At 42.6% G+C, this 14686-nt stretch overlaps 21 non-coding genes across 21 annotated transcripts; all 21 read right to left on the bottom strand.

Annotated features, from left to right (window-relative positions):
- Positions 1–6: 6 nt before the first annotated feature.
- On the bottom strand, positions 7–78 carry trnae-uuc (transfer RNA glutamic acid (anticodon UUC)). The gene has a single exon. It is a non-coding gene; the product is annotated as a tRNA-Glu (tRNA).
- Positions 79–926: 848 nt separating this feature from the next.
- trnae-cuc (transfer RNA glutamic acid (anticodon CUC)) lies at positions 927–998 on the bottom strand. The gene has a single exon. It is a non-coding gene; the product is annotated as a tRNA-Glu (tRNA).
- Positions 999–1653: 655 nt separating this feature from the next.
- Positions 1654–1725, bottom strand: trnae-uuc (transfer RNA glutamic acid (anticodon UUC)). Its single transcript has one exon. It is a non-coding gene; the product is annotated as a tRNA-Glu (tRNA).
- A 685-nt stretch (positions 1726–2410) lies between these two features.
- On the bottom strand, positions 2411–2482 carry trnae-cuc (transfer RNA glutamic acid (anticodon CUC)). Its single transcript has one exon. It is a non-coding gene; the product is annotated as a tRNA-Glu (tRNA).
- A 284-nt stretch (positions 2483–2766) lies between these two features.
- On the bottom strand, positions 2767–2838 carry trnae-uuc (transfer RNA glutamic acid (anticodon UUC)). The gene has a single exon. It is a non-coding gene; the product is annotated as a tRNA-Glu (tRNA).
- A 299-nt stretch (positions 2839–3137) lies between these two features.
- Positions 3138–3209, bottom strand: trnae-cuc (transfer RNA glutamic acid (anticodon CUC)). The gene has a single exon. It is a non-coding gene; the product is annotated as a tRNA-Glu (tRNA).
- A 121-nt stretch (positions 3210–3330) lies between these two features.
- trnae-cuc (transfer RNA glutamic acid (anticodon CUC)) lies at positions 3331–3402 on the bottom strand. The gene has a single exon. It is a non-coding gene; the product is annotated as a tRNA-Glu (tRNA).
- A 106-nt stretch (positions 3403–3508) lies between these two features.
- Positions 3509–3580, bottom strand: trnae-uuc (transfer RNA glutamic acid (anticodon UUC)). The gene has a single exon. It is a non-coding gene; the product is annotated as a tRNA-Glu (tRNA).
- Positions 3581–4087: 507 nt separating this feature from the next.
- trnae-uuc (transfer RNA glutamic acid (anticodon UUC)) lies at positions 4088–4159 on the bottom strand. Its single transcript has one exon. It is a non-coding gene; the product is annotated as a tRNA-Glu (tRNA).
- A 1397-nt stretch (positions 4160–5556) lies between these two features.
- trnae-cuc (transfer RNA glutamic acid (anticodon CUC)) lies at positions 5557–5628 on the bottom strand. The gene has a single exon. It is a non-coding gene; the product is annotated as a tRNA-Glu (tRNA).
- Positions 5629–6105: 477 nt separating this feature from the next.
- trnae-cuc (transfer RNA glutamic acid (anticodon CUC)) lies at positions 6106–6177 on the bottom strand. The gene has a single exon. It is a non-coding gene; the product is annotated as a tRNA-Glu (tRNA).
- Positions 6178–6654: 477 nt separating this feature from the next.
- trnae-uuc (transfer RNA glutamic acid (anticodon UUC)) lies at positions 6655–6726 on the bottom strand. The gene has a single exon. It is a non-coding gene; the product is annotated as a tRNA-Glu (tRNA).
- A 1041-nt stretch (positions 6727–7767) lies between these two features.
- On the bottom strand, positions 7768–7839 carry trnae-cuc (transfer RNA glutamic acid (anticodon CUC)). The gene has a single exon. It is a non-coding gene; the product is annotated as a tRNA-Glu (tRNA).
- A 1219-nt stretch (positions 7840–9058) lies between these two features.
- Positions 9059–9130, bottom strand: trnae-cuc (transfer RNA glutamic acid (anticodon CUC)). Its single transcript has one exon. It is a non-coding gene; the product is annotated as a tRNA-Glu (tRNA).
- Positions 9131–9978: 848 nt separating this feature from the next.
- Positions 9979–10050, bottom strand: trnae-cuc (transfer RNA glutamic acid (anticodon CUC)). Its single transcript has one exon. It is a non-coding gene; the product is annotated as a tRNA-Glu (tRNA).
- Positions 10051–10156: 106 nt separating this feature from the next.
- trnae-uuc (transfer RNA glutamic acid (anticodon UUC)) lies at positions 10157–10228 on the bottom strand. The gene has a single exon. It is a non-coding gene; the product is annotated as a tRNA-Glu (tRNA).
- A 507-nt stretch (positions 10229–10735) lies between these two features.
- On the bottom strand, positions 10736–10807 carry trnae-uuc (transfer RNA glutamic acid (anticodon UUC)). Its single transcript has one exon. It is a non-coding gene; the product is annotated as a tRNA-Glu (tRNA).
- A 443-nt stretch (positions 10808–11250) lies between these two features.
- Positions 11251–11322, bottom strand: trnae-uuc (transfer RNA glutamic acid (anticodon UUC)). The gene has a single exon. It is a non-coding gene; the product is annotated as a tRNA-Glu (tRNA).
- A 106-nt stretch (positions 11323–11428) lies between these two features.
- On the bottom strand, positions 11429–11500 carry trnae-cuc (transfer RNA glutamic acid (anticodon CUC)). Its single transcript has one exon. It is a non-coding gene; the product is annotated as a tRNA-Glu (tRNA).
- A 669-nt stretch (positions 11501–12169) lies between these two features.
- Positions 12170–12241, bottom strand: trnae-uuc (transfer RNA glutamic acid (anticodon UUC)). Its single transcript has one exon. It is a non-coding gene; the product is annotated as a tRNA-Glu (tRNA).
- Positions 12242–14573: 2332 nt separating this feature from the next.
- On the bottom strand, positions 14574–14645 carry trnae-uuc (transfer RNA glutamic acid (anticodon UUC)). The gene has a single exon. It is a non-coding gene; the product is annotated as a tRNA-Glu (tRNA).
- Positions 14646–14686: the final 41 nt, after the last annotated feature.

Here is a 14686-nt window from a genome sequence, read left to right as displayed (position 1 = left end):
TCTCATTTCCCTGACCGGGAATTGAACCCGGGCCGCGGCGGTGAAACCGCCAAATCCTAGCCACTAGACCATCAGGGACACAATTATGCAAACGAAGTCATAGTTTACGTCGAATACTTAAAAAACATCTGCAGTTTGGCTTGAATTAAAAGTTAAAGCTTGAATTCCCTGACCAGGAATTTAACACTTTATATATGATTTCCCTGACCGGGAATTGAACCCGGGCCGCAGCGGTGAGAGCGCCGAATCCTAGCCACTAGACCATCAGTGACACAATTATGCAAATGAAGTCTTAGTTTAAGTCGAAAACTTTAAAAACATCTGTAGTTTGGCTTGAATCAAAAGTTGGATCTGGAATTCCAAACTCTAAATCTCATTTCCGTGACCGGGAATTTAACCCGGGCCGCGGCGGTGAAACCGCCAAATCCTAGCCACTAGACCATCAGGGACACAATTATGCAAATGAAGTCATAGTTTACGTCGAATACTTTAAAAACATCTGTAGTTTGGCTTGAATCAAAAGTTAAAGCTTGAATTCCAAACTCTGAATCTCATTTCCGTGACCGGGAATTTAACCCGGGCCGCGGCGGTGAAAGCGCCAAATCCTAGCCACTAGACCATCAGGGACATGATTATGCTAATAAAGTCTTAGTTTAAGTCGAAAACTTTAAAAACATCTGCAGTTTGGCTTGAATTAAAAGTTGGATCTGGAATTCCAAACTCTAAGTCTCATTTCCCTGACCGGGAATTGAACCTGGGCCGCAGCGGTGAAAGCGCCAAATCCTAGTCACTAGACCATCAGGGACACAATTATGCAAATGAAGTCATAGTTCATGTCGAATGCTTTAAAAACATCTGTAGTTTGGCTTGAATTAAAATTTAGAGCTTCAATTCCCCGACTAGGAATTTAACATTTTATATCTGATTTCCCTGACCGGGAATTGAACCCGGGCCGCGGCGGTGAGAGCGCCGAATCCTAGCCACTAGACCATCAGGGACACAATTATGCAAATGAAGTCATAGTTTGAGTCAAATAATTTAAAAACATCTGCAGTTTGGCTTGAATTAAAAGTTAAAGCCGGAATTTCCTGACCAGGAATTTACCACTTTATGTCTGATTTCCCTGACCAGGAATTGAACCCGGGCCGCGGCGGTGAGAGCGCCGAATCCTAGCCACTAGAACATCAGGGACATGATTATGCTAATGAAGTATTAATTTAAGTCGAAAACTTTAAAAACATCTGCAGTTTTGCTTGAATTAAAAGTTGGATCTGGAATTCCAAACTCTAAATCTCATTTCCCTGACCGGAAATTGAACCCGGGCCGCGGCGGTGAAAGCGCCAAATCCTAGCCACTAGACCATCTGGGACACAATTATGCAAATGAAGTCATAATTTGAGTCGAATACTTTAAAAACATCTGCAGTTTGGCTTGAATTAAAAGTTGGATCTGGAATTCCAAACTCTAAATTTCATTTCCCTGACCGGAAATTGAACCCGGGCCGCGGCGGTGAAAGCGCCAAATCCTAGCCACTAGACCATCTGGGACACAATTATGCAAATGAAGTCATAATTTGAGTCGAATACTTTAAAAACATCTGCAGTTTGGCTTGAATTAAAAGTTGGATCTGGAATTCCAAACTCTAAATTTCATTTCCCTGACCGGGAATTGAACCCGGGCCGCGGCGGTGAAAGCGCCAAATCCTAGCCACTAGACCATCAGGGACACAATTATGCAAATGAAGTCATAGTTTACGTCGAATACTTTAAAAACATCTGCAGTTTGGCTTGAATTAAAAGTTAAAGCTTGAATTCCCTGACCAGGAATTTAACACTTTATATATGATTTTCCTGACCGGGAATTGAACCCGGGCCGCAGCAGTGAGAGCGCCGAATCCTAGCCACTAGACCATCAGTGACACAATTATGCAAATGAAGTCTTAGTTTAAGTCGAAAACTTTAAAAACATCTGTAGTTTGGCTTGAATCAAAAGTTGGATCTGGAATTCCAAACTCTAAATCTCATTTCCGTGACCGGGAATTTAACCCGGGCCGCGGCGGTGAGAGCGCCAAATCCTAGCCACTAGACCATCAGGGACAGAATTATGCAAATGAAGTCATAGTTCATGTCGAATGCTTTAAAAACATCTGTAGTTTGGCTTGAATTAAAATTTAGAGCTTCAATTCCCCGACTAGGAATTTAACATTTTATATCTGATTTCCCTGACCGGGAATTGAACCCGGGCCGCGGCGGTGAGAGCGCCAAATCCTAGCCACTAGACCATAAGGGACACAATTATGCAAATGGAGTCATAGTTTAAGTCGAATGCTTTAAAAACATCTGTAGTTTGGCTTGAATTAAAATTTAGAGCTTCAATTCCCCGACTAGGAATTTAACACTTTATGTCTGATTTCCCTGACCGGGAATTGAACCCGGGCCGCGGCGGTGAGAGCGCCGAATCCTAGCCACTAGACCATCAGGGACATGATTATGCTAATGAAGTATTAATTTAAGTCGAAAACTTTAAAAACATCTGCAGTTTTGCTTGAATTAAAAGTTGGATCTGGAATTCCAAACTCTAAATCTCATTTCCCTGACCGGAAATTGAACCCGGCCCGCGGCGGTGAAAGCGCCAAATCCTAGCCACTAGACCATCTGGGACACAATTATGCAAATGAAGTCATAATTTGAGTCGAATACTTTAAAAACATCTGCAGTTTGGCTTGAATTAAAAGTTGGATCTGGAATTCCAAACTCTAAATCTCATTTCCCTGACCGGGAATTGAACCCGGGCCGCGGCAGTGAAAGCGCCAAATCCTAGCCACTAGACCATCAGGGACATGATTATGCTAATGAAGTCTTAGTTTAAGTCGAAAACTTTAAAAACATCTGCAGTTTGGCTTGAATTAAAAGTTGGATCTGGAATTCCAAACTCTAAGTCTCATTTCCCTGACCGGGAATTGAACCTGGGCCGCAGCGGTGAAAGCGCCAAATCCTAGTCACTAGACCATCAGGGACACAATTATGCAAATGAAGTCATAGTTCATGTCGAATGCTTTAAAAACATCTGTAGTTTGGCTTGAATTAAAATTTAGAGCTTCAATTCCCCGACTAGGAATTTAACATTTTATATCTGATTTCCCTGACCGGGAATTGAACCCGGGCCGCGGCGGTGAGAGCGCCGAATCCTAGCCACTAGACCATCAGGGACACAATTATGCAAATGGAGTCATAGTTTAAGTCGAATGCTTTAAAAACATCTGTAGTTTGGCTTGAATTAAAATTTAGAGCTTCAATTCCCCGACTAGGAATTTAACACTTTATGTCTGATTTCCCTGACCGGGAATTGAACCCGGGCCGCGGCGGTGAGAGCGCCGAATCCTAGCCACTAGACCATCAGGGACATGATTATGCTAATGAAGTATTAATTTAAGTCGAAAACTTTAAAAACATCTGCAGTTTTGCTTGAATTAAAAGTTGGATCTGGAATTGCAAACTCTAAATCTCATTTCCCTGACCGGGAATTGAACTCGGGCCGCGGCGGTGAAAGCGCCAAATCCTAGCCACTAGACCATCAGGGACACATTTATGCAAATGGAGTCATAGTTTAAGTCGAATGCTTTAAAAACATCTGTAGTTTGGCTTGAATTAAAATTTAGAGCTTCAATTCCCCGACTAGGAATTTAACACTTTATATCTGATTTCCCTGAGCGGGAATTGAACCCGGGCCGCGGCGGTGAGAGCGCCGAATCCTAGCCACTAGACCATCAGGGACATGATTATGCTAATGAAGTCTTAGTTTAAGTCGAATGCTTTAAAAACATCTGCAGTTTGGCTTGAATTAAAAGTTAAAGCTGGAATTCCCTGACCAGGAATTTAACAATTTATATCTGATTTCCCTGACCGGGAATTGAACGCGGGCCGCGGCGGTGAAAGCGCCAAATCCTAGCCACTAGACCATCTGGGACACAATTATGCAAATGAAGTCATAATTTGAGTCGAAAACTTTAAAAACATCTGCAGTTTGGCTTGAATTAAAAGTTAAAGCTGGAATTCCCTGACCAGGAATTTAACACTTTATATCTGATTTCCCTGACCGGGAATTGAACCCGGGCCGCGGCGGCGAAAGCGCCAAATCCTAGCCACTAGACCATCAGGGACATGATTATGCTAATGAAGTCTTAGTTTAAGTCGAAAACTTTAAAAACATCTGCAGTTTTGCTTGAATTAAAAGTTGGATCTGGAATTCCAAACTCTAAATCTCATTTCCCTGACTGGGAATTGAACTCGGGCCGCGGCCGTGAAAGCACCAAATCCTAGCCACTAGACCATCAGGGACACAATTATGCAAATGGAGTCATAGTTTAAGTCGAATGCTTTAAAAACATCTGTAGTTTGGCTTGAATTAAAATTTAGAGCTTCAATTCCCCAACTAGGAATTTAACACTTTATGTCTGATTTCCCTGACCGGGAATTGAACCCTGGCCGCGGCGGTGAGAGCGCCGAATCCTAGCCACTAGACCATCAGGGACATGATTATGCTAATGAAGTATTAATTTAAGTCGAAAACTTTAAAAACATCTGCAGTTTTGCTTGAATTAAAAGTTGGATCTGGAATTCCAAACTCTAAATCTCATTTCCCTGACCGGAAATTGAACCCGGCCCGCGGCGGTGAAAGCGCCAAATCCTAGCCACTAGACCATCTGGGACACAATTATGCAAATGAAGTCATAATTTGAGTCGAATACTTTAAAAACATCTGCAGTTTGGCTTGAATTAAAAGTTGGATCTGGAATTCCAAACTCTAAATCTCATTTCCCTGACCGGGAATTGAGCCCTGGCCGCGGCGGTGAAAGCGCCAAATCCTAGCCACTAGACCATCAGGGACACAATTATGCAAATGAAGTCATAGTTTACGTCGAATACTTTAAAAACATCTGCAGTTTGGCTTGAATTAAAAGTTAAAGCTTGAATTCCCTGACCAGGAATTTAACACTTTATATATGATTTCCCTGACCGGGAATTGAACCCGGGCCGCAGCGGTGAGAGCGCCGAATCCTAGCCACTAGACCATCAGTGACACAATTATGCAAATGAAGTCTTAGTTTAAGTCGAAAACTTTAAAAACATCTGTAGTTTGGCTTGAATCAAAAGTTGGATCTGGAATTCCAAACTCTAAATCTCATTTTCGTGACCGGGAATTTAACCCGGGCCGCGGCGGTGAAAGCGCCAAATCCTAGCCACTAGACCATCAGGGACATGATTATGCTAATGAAGTCTTAGTTTAAGTCGAAAACTTTAAAAACATCTGCAGTTTGGCTTGAATTAAAAGTTGGATCTGGAATTCCAAACTCTAAGTCTCATTTCCCTGACCGGGAATTGAACCTGGGCCGCAGCGGTGAAAGCGCCAAATCCTAGTCACTAGACCATCAGGGACACAATTATGCAAATGAAGTCATAGTTCATGTCGAATGCTTTAAAAACATCTGCAGTTTGGCTTGAATTAAAATTTAGAGCTTCAATTCCCCGACTAGGAATTTAACATTTTATATCTGATTTCCCTGACCGGGAATTGAACCCGGGCCGCGGCGGTGAGAGCGCCGAATCCTAACCACTAGACCATCAGGGACACAATTATGCAAATGAAGTCATAGTTTGAGTCAAATAATTTAAAAACATCTGTAGTTTGGCTTGAATCAAAAGTTGGATCTGGAATTCCAAACTCTAAATCTCATTTTCGTGACCGGGAATTTAACCCGGGCCGCGGCGGTGAAAACGCCAAATCCTAGCCACTAGACCATCAGGGACATGATTATGCTAATGAAGTCTTAGTTTAAGTCGAAAACTTTAAAAACATCTGCAGTTTGGCTTGAATTAAAAGTTGGATCTGGAATTCCAAACTCTAAGTCTCATTTCCCTGACCGGGAATTGAACCTGGGCCGCAGCGGTGAAAGCGCCAAATCCTAGTCACTAGACCATCAGGGACACAATTATGCAAATTAAGTCATAGTTCATGTCGAATGCTTTAAAAACATCTGCAGTTTGGCTTGAATTAAAATTTAGAGCTTCAATTCCCCGACTAGGAATTTAACATTTTATATCTGATTTCCCTGACCGGGAATTGAACCCGGGCCGCGGCGGTGAGAGCGCCGAATCCTAGCCACTAGACCATCAGGGACACAATTATGCAAATGAAGTCATAGTTTGAGTCAAATAATTTAAAAACATCTGCAGTTTGGCTTGAATTAAAAGTTAAAGCCGGAATTTCCTGACCAGGAATTTACCACTTTATATCTGATTTCCCTGACCGGGAATTGAACCCGGGCCGCGGCGGGGAGAGCGCCGAATCCTAGCCACTAGACCATCAGGGACATGATTATGCTAATGAAGTATTAATTTAAGTCGAAAACTTTAAAAACATCTGCAGTTTTGCTTGAATTAAAAGTTGGATCTGGAATTCCAAACTCTAAATCTCATTTCCCTGACCGGAAATTGAACCCGGGCCGCGGCGGTGAAAGCGCCAAATCCTAGCCACTAGACCATCTGGGACACAATTATGCAAATGAAGTCATAATTTGAGTCGAATACTTTAAAAACATCTGCAGTTTGGCTTGAATTAAAAGTTGGATCTGGAATTCCAAACTCTAAATCTCATTTCCCTGACCGGGAATTGAACCCGGGCCGCGGCGGTGAAAGCGCCAAATCCTAGCCACTAGACCATCAGGGACACAATTATGCAAATGAAGTCATAGTTTACGTCGAAAACTTTAAAAACATCTGCAGTTTGGCTTGAATTAAAAGTTAAAGCTTGAATTCCCTGACCAGGAATTTAACACTTTATATATGATTTTCCTGACCGGGAATTGAACCCGGGCCGCAGCAGTGAGAGCGCCGAATCCTAGCCACTAGACCATCAGGGACACAATTATGCAAATTAAGTCTTAGTTTAAGTCGAAAACTTTAAAAACATCTGTAGTTTGGCTTGAATCAAAAGTTGGATCTGGAATTCCAAACTCTAAATCTCATTTTCGTGACCGGGAATTTAACCCGGGCCGCGGCGGTGAAAGCGCCAAATCCTAGCCACTAGACCATCAGGGACATGATTATGCTAATGAAGTCTTAGTTTAAGTCGAAAACTTTAAAAACATCTGCAGTTTGGCTTGAATTAAAAGTTGGATCTGGAATTCCAAACTCTAAGTCTCATTTCCCTGACCGGGAATTGAACCTGGGCCGCAGCGGTGAAAGCGCCAAATCCTAGTCACTAGACCATCAGGGACACAATTATGCAAATGAAGTCATAGTTCATGTCGAATGCTTTAAAAACATCTGCAGTTTGGCTTGAATTAAAATTTAGAGCTTCAATTCCCCGACTAGGAATTTAACATTTTATATCTGATTTCCCTGACCGGGAATTGAACCCGGGCCGTGGCGGTGAGAGCGCCGAATCCTAGCCACTAGACCATCAGGGACACAATTATGCAAATGAAGTCTTAGTTTAAGTCGAAAACTTTAAAAACATCTGTAGTTTGGCTTGAATCAAAAGTTGGATCTGGAATTCCAAACTCTAAATCTCATTTCCGTGACCGGGAATTTAACCCGGGCCGCGGCGGTGAAAGCGCCAAATCCTAGTCACTAGACCATCAGGGACACAATTATGCAAATGAAGTCATAGTTCATGTCGAATGCTTTAAAAACATCTGTAGTTTGGCTTGAATTAAAATTTAGAGCTTCAATTCCCCGACTAGGAATTTAACATTTTATATCTGATTTCCCTGACCGGGAATTGAACCCGGGCCGCGGCGGTGAGAGCGCCGAATCCTAGCCACTAGACCATCAGGGACACAATTATGCAAATGAAGTCATAGTTCATGTCGAATGCTTTAAAAACATCTGTAGTTTGGCTTGAATTAAAATTTAGAGCTTCAATTCCACGACTAGGAATTTAACATTTTATATCTGATTTCCCTGACCGGGAATTGAACCCGGGCCGCGGCGGTGAGAGCACCGAATCCTAGCCACTAGACCATCTGGGACACAATTATGCAAATGAAGTCATAATTTGAGTCGAAAACTTTAAAAACATCTGCAGTTTGGCTTGTATTAAAAGTTGGATCTGGAATTGCAAACTCTAAATCTCATTTCCCTGACCGGGAATTGAACTCGGGCCGCGGCGGTGAAAGCGCCAAATGCTAGCCACTAGACCATCAGGGACACAATTATGCAAATGAAGTCTTAGTTTAAGTCGAAAACTTTAAAAACATCTGTAGTTTGGCTTGAATTAAAAGTTGGATCTGGAATTCCAAACTCTAAATCTCATTTTCGTGACCGGGAATTTAACCCGGGCCGCGGCGGTGAAAGCGCCAAATCCTAGCCACTAGACCATCAGGGACATGATTATGCTAATGAAGTCTTAGTTTAAGTCGAAAACTTTAAAAACATCTGCAGTTTGGCTTGAATTAAAAGTTGGATCTGGAATTCCAAACTCTAAGTCTCATTTCCCTGACCGGGAATTGAACCTGGGCCGCAGCGGTGAAAGCGCCAAATCCTAGTCACTAGACCATCAGGGACACAATTATGCAAATGAAGTCATAGTTCATGTCGAATGCTTTAAAAACATCTGCAGTTTGGCTTGAATTAAAATTTAGAGCTTCAATTCCCCGACTAGGAATTTAACATTTTATATCTGATTTCCCTGACCGGGAATTGAACCCGGGCCGTGGCGGTGAGAGCGCCGAATCCTAGCCACTAGACCATCAGGGACACAATTATGCAAATGAAGTCTTAGTTTAAGTCGAAAACTTTAAAAACATCTGTAGTTTGGCTTGAATCAAAAGTTGGATCTGGAATTCCAAACTCTAAATCTCATTTCCGTGACCGGGAATTTAACCCGGGCCGCGGCGGTGAAAGCGCCAAATCCTAGTCACTAGACCATCAGGGACACAATTATGCAAATGAAGTCATAGTTCATGTCGAATGCTTTAAAAACATCTGTAGTTTGGCTTGAATTAAAATTTAGAGCTTCAATTCCCCGACTAGGAATTTAACATTTTATATCTGATTTCCCTGACCGGGAATTGAACCCGGGCCGCGGCGGTGAGAGCGCCGAATCCTAGCCACTAGACCATCAGGGACACAATTATGCAAATGAAGTCATAGTTCATGTCGAATGCTTTAAAAACATCTGTAGTTTGGCTTGAATTAAAATTTAGAGCTTCAATTCCACGACTAGGAATTTAACATTTTATATCTGATTTCCCTGACCGGGAATTGAACCCGGGCCGCGGCGGTGAGAGCACCGAATCCTAGCCACTAGACCATCTGGGACACAATTATGCAAATGAAGTCATAATTTGAGTCGAAAACTTTAAAAACATCTGCAGTTTGGCTTGTATTAAAAGTTGGATCTGGAATTGCAAACTCTAAATCTCATTTCCCTGACCGGGAATTGAACTCGGGCCGCGGCGGTGAAAGCGCCAAATGCTAGCCACTAGACCATCAGGGACACAATTATGCAAATGAAGTCTTAGTTTAAGTCGAAAACTTTAAAAACATCTGTAGTTTGGCTTGAATTAAAAGTTGGATCTGGAATTCCAAACTCTAAATCTCATTTTCGTGACCGGGAATTTAACCCGGGCCGCGGCGGTGAAAGCGCCAAATCCTAGCCACTAGACCATCAGGGACATGATTATGCTAATGAAGTCTTAGTTTAAGTCGAAAACTTTAAAAACATCTGCAGTTTGGCTTGAATTAAAAGTTGGATCTGGAATTCCAAACTCTAAGTCTCATTTCCCTGACCGGGAATTGAACCTGGGCCGCAGCGGTGAAAGCGCCAAATCCTAGTCACTAGACCATCAGGGACACAATTATGCAAATGAAGTCATAGTTCATGTCGAATGCTTTAAAAACATCTGCAGTTTGGCTTGAATTAAAATTTAGAGCTTCAATTCCCCGACTAGGAATTTAACATTTTATATCTGATTTCCCTGACCGGGAATTGAACCCGGGCCACGGCGGTGAGAGCGCCGAATCCTAGCCACTAGACCATCAGGGACACAATTATGCAAATGAAGTCTTAGTTTAAGTCGAAAACTTTAAAAACATCTGCAGTTTGGCTTGTATTAAAAGTTGGATCTGGAATTGCAAACTCTAAATCTCATTTCCCTGACCGGGAATTGAACTCGGGCCGCGGCGGTGAAAGCGCCAAATCCTAGCCACTAGACCATCAGGGACACATTTATGCAAATGGAGTCATAGTTTAAGTCGAATGCTTTAAAAACATCTGTAGTTTGGCTTGAATTAAAATTTAGAGCTTCAATTCCCCGACTAGGAATTTAACACTTTATATCTGATTTCCCTGACCAGGAATTGAACCGGGGCCGCGGCGGTGAGAGCGCCGAATCCTAGCCACTAGACCATCAGGGACATGATTATGCTAATGAAGTCTTAGTTTAAGTCGAATGCTTTAAAAACATCTGCAGTTTGGCTTGAATTAAAAGTTAAAGCTGGAATTCCCTGACCAGGAATTTAACAATTTATATCTGATTTCCCTGACCGGGAATTGAACGCGGGCCGCGGCGGTGAAAGCGCCAAATCCTAGCCACTAGACCATCTGGGACACAATTATGCAAATGAAGTCATAATTTGAGTCGAAAACTTTAAAAACATCTGCAGTTTGGCTTGAATTAAAAGTTAAAGCTGGAATTCCCTGACCAGGAATTTAACACTTTATATCTGATTTCCCTGACCGGGAATTGAACCCGGGCCGCGGCGGCGAAAGCGCCAAATCCTAGCCACTAGACCATCAGGGACATGATTATGCTAATGAAGTCTTAGTTTAAGTCGAAAACTTTAAAAACATCTGCAGTTTTGCTTGAATTAAAAGTTGGATCTGGAATTCCAAACTCTAAATCTCATTTCCCTGACCGGAAATTGAACCCGGGCCGCGGCGGTGAAAGCGCCAAATCCTAGCCACTAGACCATCTGGGACACAATTATGCAAATGAAGTCATAATTTGAGTCGAATACTTTAAAAACATCTGCAGTTTGGCTTGAATTAAAAGTTGGATCTGGAATTCCAAACTCTAACCGGGAATTGAACCCAGGCCGCGGCGGTGAGAGCGCCGAATCCTAGCCACTAGACCATCAGGGACACAATTATGCAAATGAAGTCTTAGTTTAAGTCGAATACTTTAAATACATCTGCAGTTTGGCTTGAATTCCCTGACCAGGAATTTAACACTTTATATATGATTTCCCTGACCAGGAATTGAACCCGGGCCGCGGCGGTGAAAGCGCCAAATCCTAGCCACTAGACCATCAGGGACATGATTATGCTAATGAAGTCTTAGTTTAAGTCGAAAACTTTAAAAACATCTGCAGTTTGGCTTGAATTAAAAGTTGGATCTGGAATTCCAAACTCTAAGTCTCATTTCCCTGACCGGGAATTGAACCCGGGCCGCGGCGGTGAGAGCGCCGAATCCTAGCCACTAGACCATCAGGGACACAATTATGCAAATGAAGTCATAGTTCATGTCGAATGCTTTAAAAACATCTGTAGTTTGGCTTGAATTAAAATTTAGAGCTTCAATTCCCTGACTAGGAATTTAACATTTTATATCTGATTTCCCTGACCGGGAATTCAACCGGGCCGCGGCGGTGAGAGCGCCGAATCCTAGCCACTAGACCATCAGGGACACAATTATGCAAATGAAGTCATAGTTTGAGTCAAATAATTTAAAAACATCTGCAGTTTGGCTTGAATTAAAAGTTAAAGCTGGAATTTCCTGACCAGGAATTTACCACTTTATATCTGATTTCCCTTACCGGGAATTGAACCCGGGCCGCGGCTGTGAGAGCGCCGAATCCTAGCCACTAGACCATCTGGGACGCAATTATGCTAATGAAGTCATAATTTGAGTCGAATACTTTAAAAACATCTGCAGTTTGGCTTGAATTAAAAGTTGGATCTGGAATTCCAAACTCTAAATCTCATTTCCCTGACCGGGAATTGAACCCGGGCCGCGGCTGTGAGAGCGCCGAATCCTAGCCACTAGACCATCTGGGACGCAATTATGCTAATGAAGTCATAATTTGAGTCGAATACTTTAAAAACATCTGCAGTTTGGCTTGAATTAAAAGTTGGATCTGGAATTCCAAACTCTAAATCTCATTTCCCTGACCGGAAATTGAACCCGGGCCGCGGCGGTGAAAGCGCCAAATCCTAGCCACTAGACCATCAGGGACACAATTATGCAAATGAAGTCATAGTTTACGTCGAATACTTTAAAAACATCTGCAGTTTGGCTTGAATTAAAAGTTAAAGCTTGAATTCCCTGACCAGGAATTTAACACTTTATATCTGATTTCCCTGACCAGGAATTTAACCCGGGCCGCGGCGGTGAAAGCGCCAAATCCTAGCCACTAGACCATCTGGGACACAATTATGCAAATGAAGTCATAATTTGAGTCGAATACTTTAAAAACATCTGCAGTTTGGCTTGAATTAAAAGTTGGATCTGGAATTCCAAACTCTAAATCTCATTTCCCTGACCGGGAATTGAACTCGGGCCGCGGTGGTAAAAGCGCCAAATCCTAGCCACTAGACCATCAGGGACACATTTATGCAAATGGTGTCATAGTTTAAGTCGAATGCTTTAAAAACATCTGTAGTTTGGCTTGAATTAAAATTTAGAGCTTCAGTTCCCCGACTAGGAATTTAACACTTTATATCTGATTTCCCTGACCGGGAATTGAACCCGGGCCGCGGCGGTGAGAGCGCAGAATCCTAGCCACTAGACCATCGGGGACATGATTATGCTAATAAAGTCTTAGTTTAAGTCGAAAACTTTAAAAACATCTGCAGTTTCGCTTGAATTAAAAGTTGGATCTGGAATTCCAAACTCTAAATCTGATTTCCCTGACCGGGAATTGAACCCGGGCCGCAGCGGTGAGAGCGCCGAATGCTAGCCACTAGACCATCTGGGACACAATTATGCTAATGAAGTCATAATTTGAGTCGAAAACTTTAAAAACATCTGCAGTTTGGCTTGAATTAAAAGTTGGATCTGGAATTCCAAACTCTAAATCTCATTTCCCTGACCGGGAATGGAACCCACGCCGCGGCGGTGAAAGCGCCAAATCCTAGCCACTAGACCATCAGGGACACAATTATGCAAATGAAGTCATAGTTTACGTCGAATACTTTAAAAACATCTGCAGTTTGGCTTGAATTAAAAGTTAAAGCTTGAATTCCCTGACCAGGAATTTAACACTTTATATCTGATTTCCCTGACCAGGAATTTAACCCGGGCCGCGGCGGTGAAAGCGCCAAATCCTAGCCACTAGACCATCTGGGACACAATTATGCAAATGAAGTCATAATTTGAGTCGAATACTTTAAAAACATCTGCAGTTTGGCTTGAATTAAAAGTTGGATCTGGAATTCCAAACTCTAAATCTCATTTCCCTGACCGGGAATTGAACTCGGGCCGCGGTGGTAAAAGCGCCAAATCCTAGCCACTAGACCATCAGGGACACATTCATGCAAATGGTGTCATAGTTTAAGTCGAATGCTTTAAAAACATCTGTAGTTTGGCTTGAATTAAAATTTAGAGCTTCAGTTCCCCGACTAGGAATTTAACACTTTATATCTGATTTCCCTGACCGGGAATTGAACCCGGGCCGCGGCGGTGAGAGCGCAGAATCCTAGCCACTAGACCATCGGGGACATGATTATGCTAATGAAGTCTTAGTTTAAGTCGAAAACTTTAAAAACATCTGCAGTTTCGCTTGAATTAAAAGTTGGATCTGGAATTCCAAACTCTAAATCTGATTTCCCTGACCGGGAATTGAACCCGGGCCGCAGCGGTGAGAGCGCCGAATGCTCGCCACTAGACCATCTGGGACACAATTATGCTAATGAAGACATAATTTGAGTCGAAAACTTTAAAAACATCTGCAGTTTGGCTTGAATTAAAAGTTGGATCTGGAATTCCAAACTCTAAATCTCATTTCCCTGACCGGGAATGGAACCCACGCCGCGGCGGTGAAAGCGCCGAATCCTAGCCACTAGACCATCAGGGACATGAATATGCTAATGAAGTCTTAGTTTAAGTCGAAAACTTTAAAAACATCTGCAGTTTTGCTTGAATTAAAAGTTGGATCTGGAATTCCAAACTCTAAATCTCATTTCCCTGACCGGAAATGGAACCAGGGCCGCGGCGGTGAAAGCGCCAAATCCTAGCCACTAGACCATCTGGGACACATTTATGCAAATGGTGTCATAGTTTAAGTCGAATGCTTTAAAAACATCTGTAGTTTGGCTTGAATTAAAATTTAGAGCTTCAATTCCCTGACTAGGAATTTAACATTTTATATCTGATTTCCCTGACCGGGAATTGAACCCGGGCCGCGGCTGTGAGAGCGCCGAATCCTAGCCACTAGACCATCAGGGACACAATTATGCAAATGAAGTCATAGTTTACGTCGAATACTTTAAAAACATCTGCAGTTTGGCTTGAATTAAAAGTTAAAGCTTGAATTCCCTGACCAGGAATTTAACACTTTATATATGATTTCCCTGACCGGGAATTGAACCCGGGCCGCGGCGGTGAAAGCGCCAAATCCTAGCCACTAGACCATCAGGGACATGATTATGCTAATGAAGTCTTAGTTTAAGTCGAAAACTT

The sequence above is a fragment of the Gasterosteus aculeatus genome, chromosome 12 (genome assembly GCF_964276395.1).
Source record: "Gasterosteus aculeatus chromosome 12, fGasAcu3.hap1.1, whole genome shotgun sequence".
In the NCBI taxonomy this organism is placed as follows: Eukaryota; Metazoa; Chordata; class Actinopteri; order Perciformes; family Gasterosteidae; genus Gasterosteus; species Gasterosteus aculeatus.
Note: the sequence above shows the minus strand (reverse complement) of the source record. Positions and strands in the feature narration are given on the sequence as shown.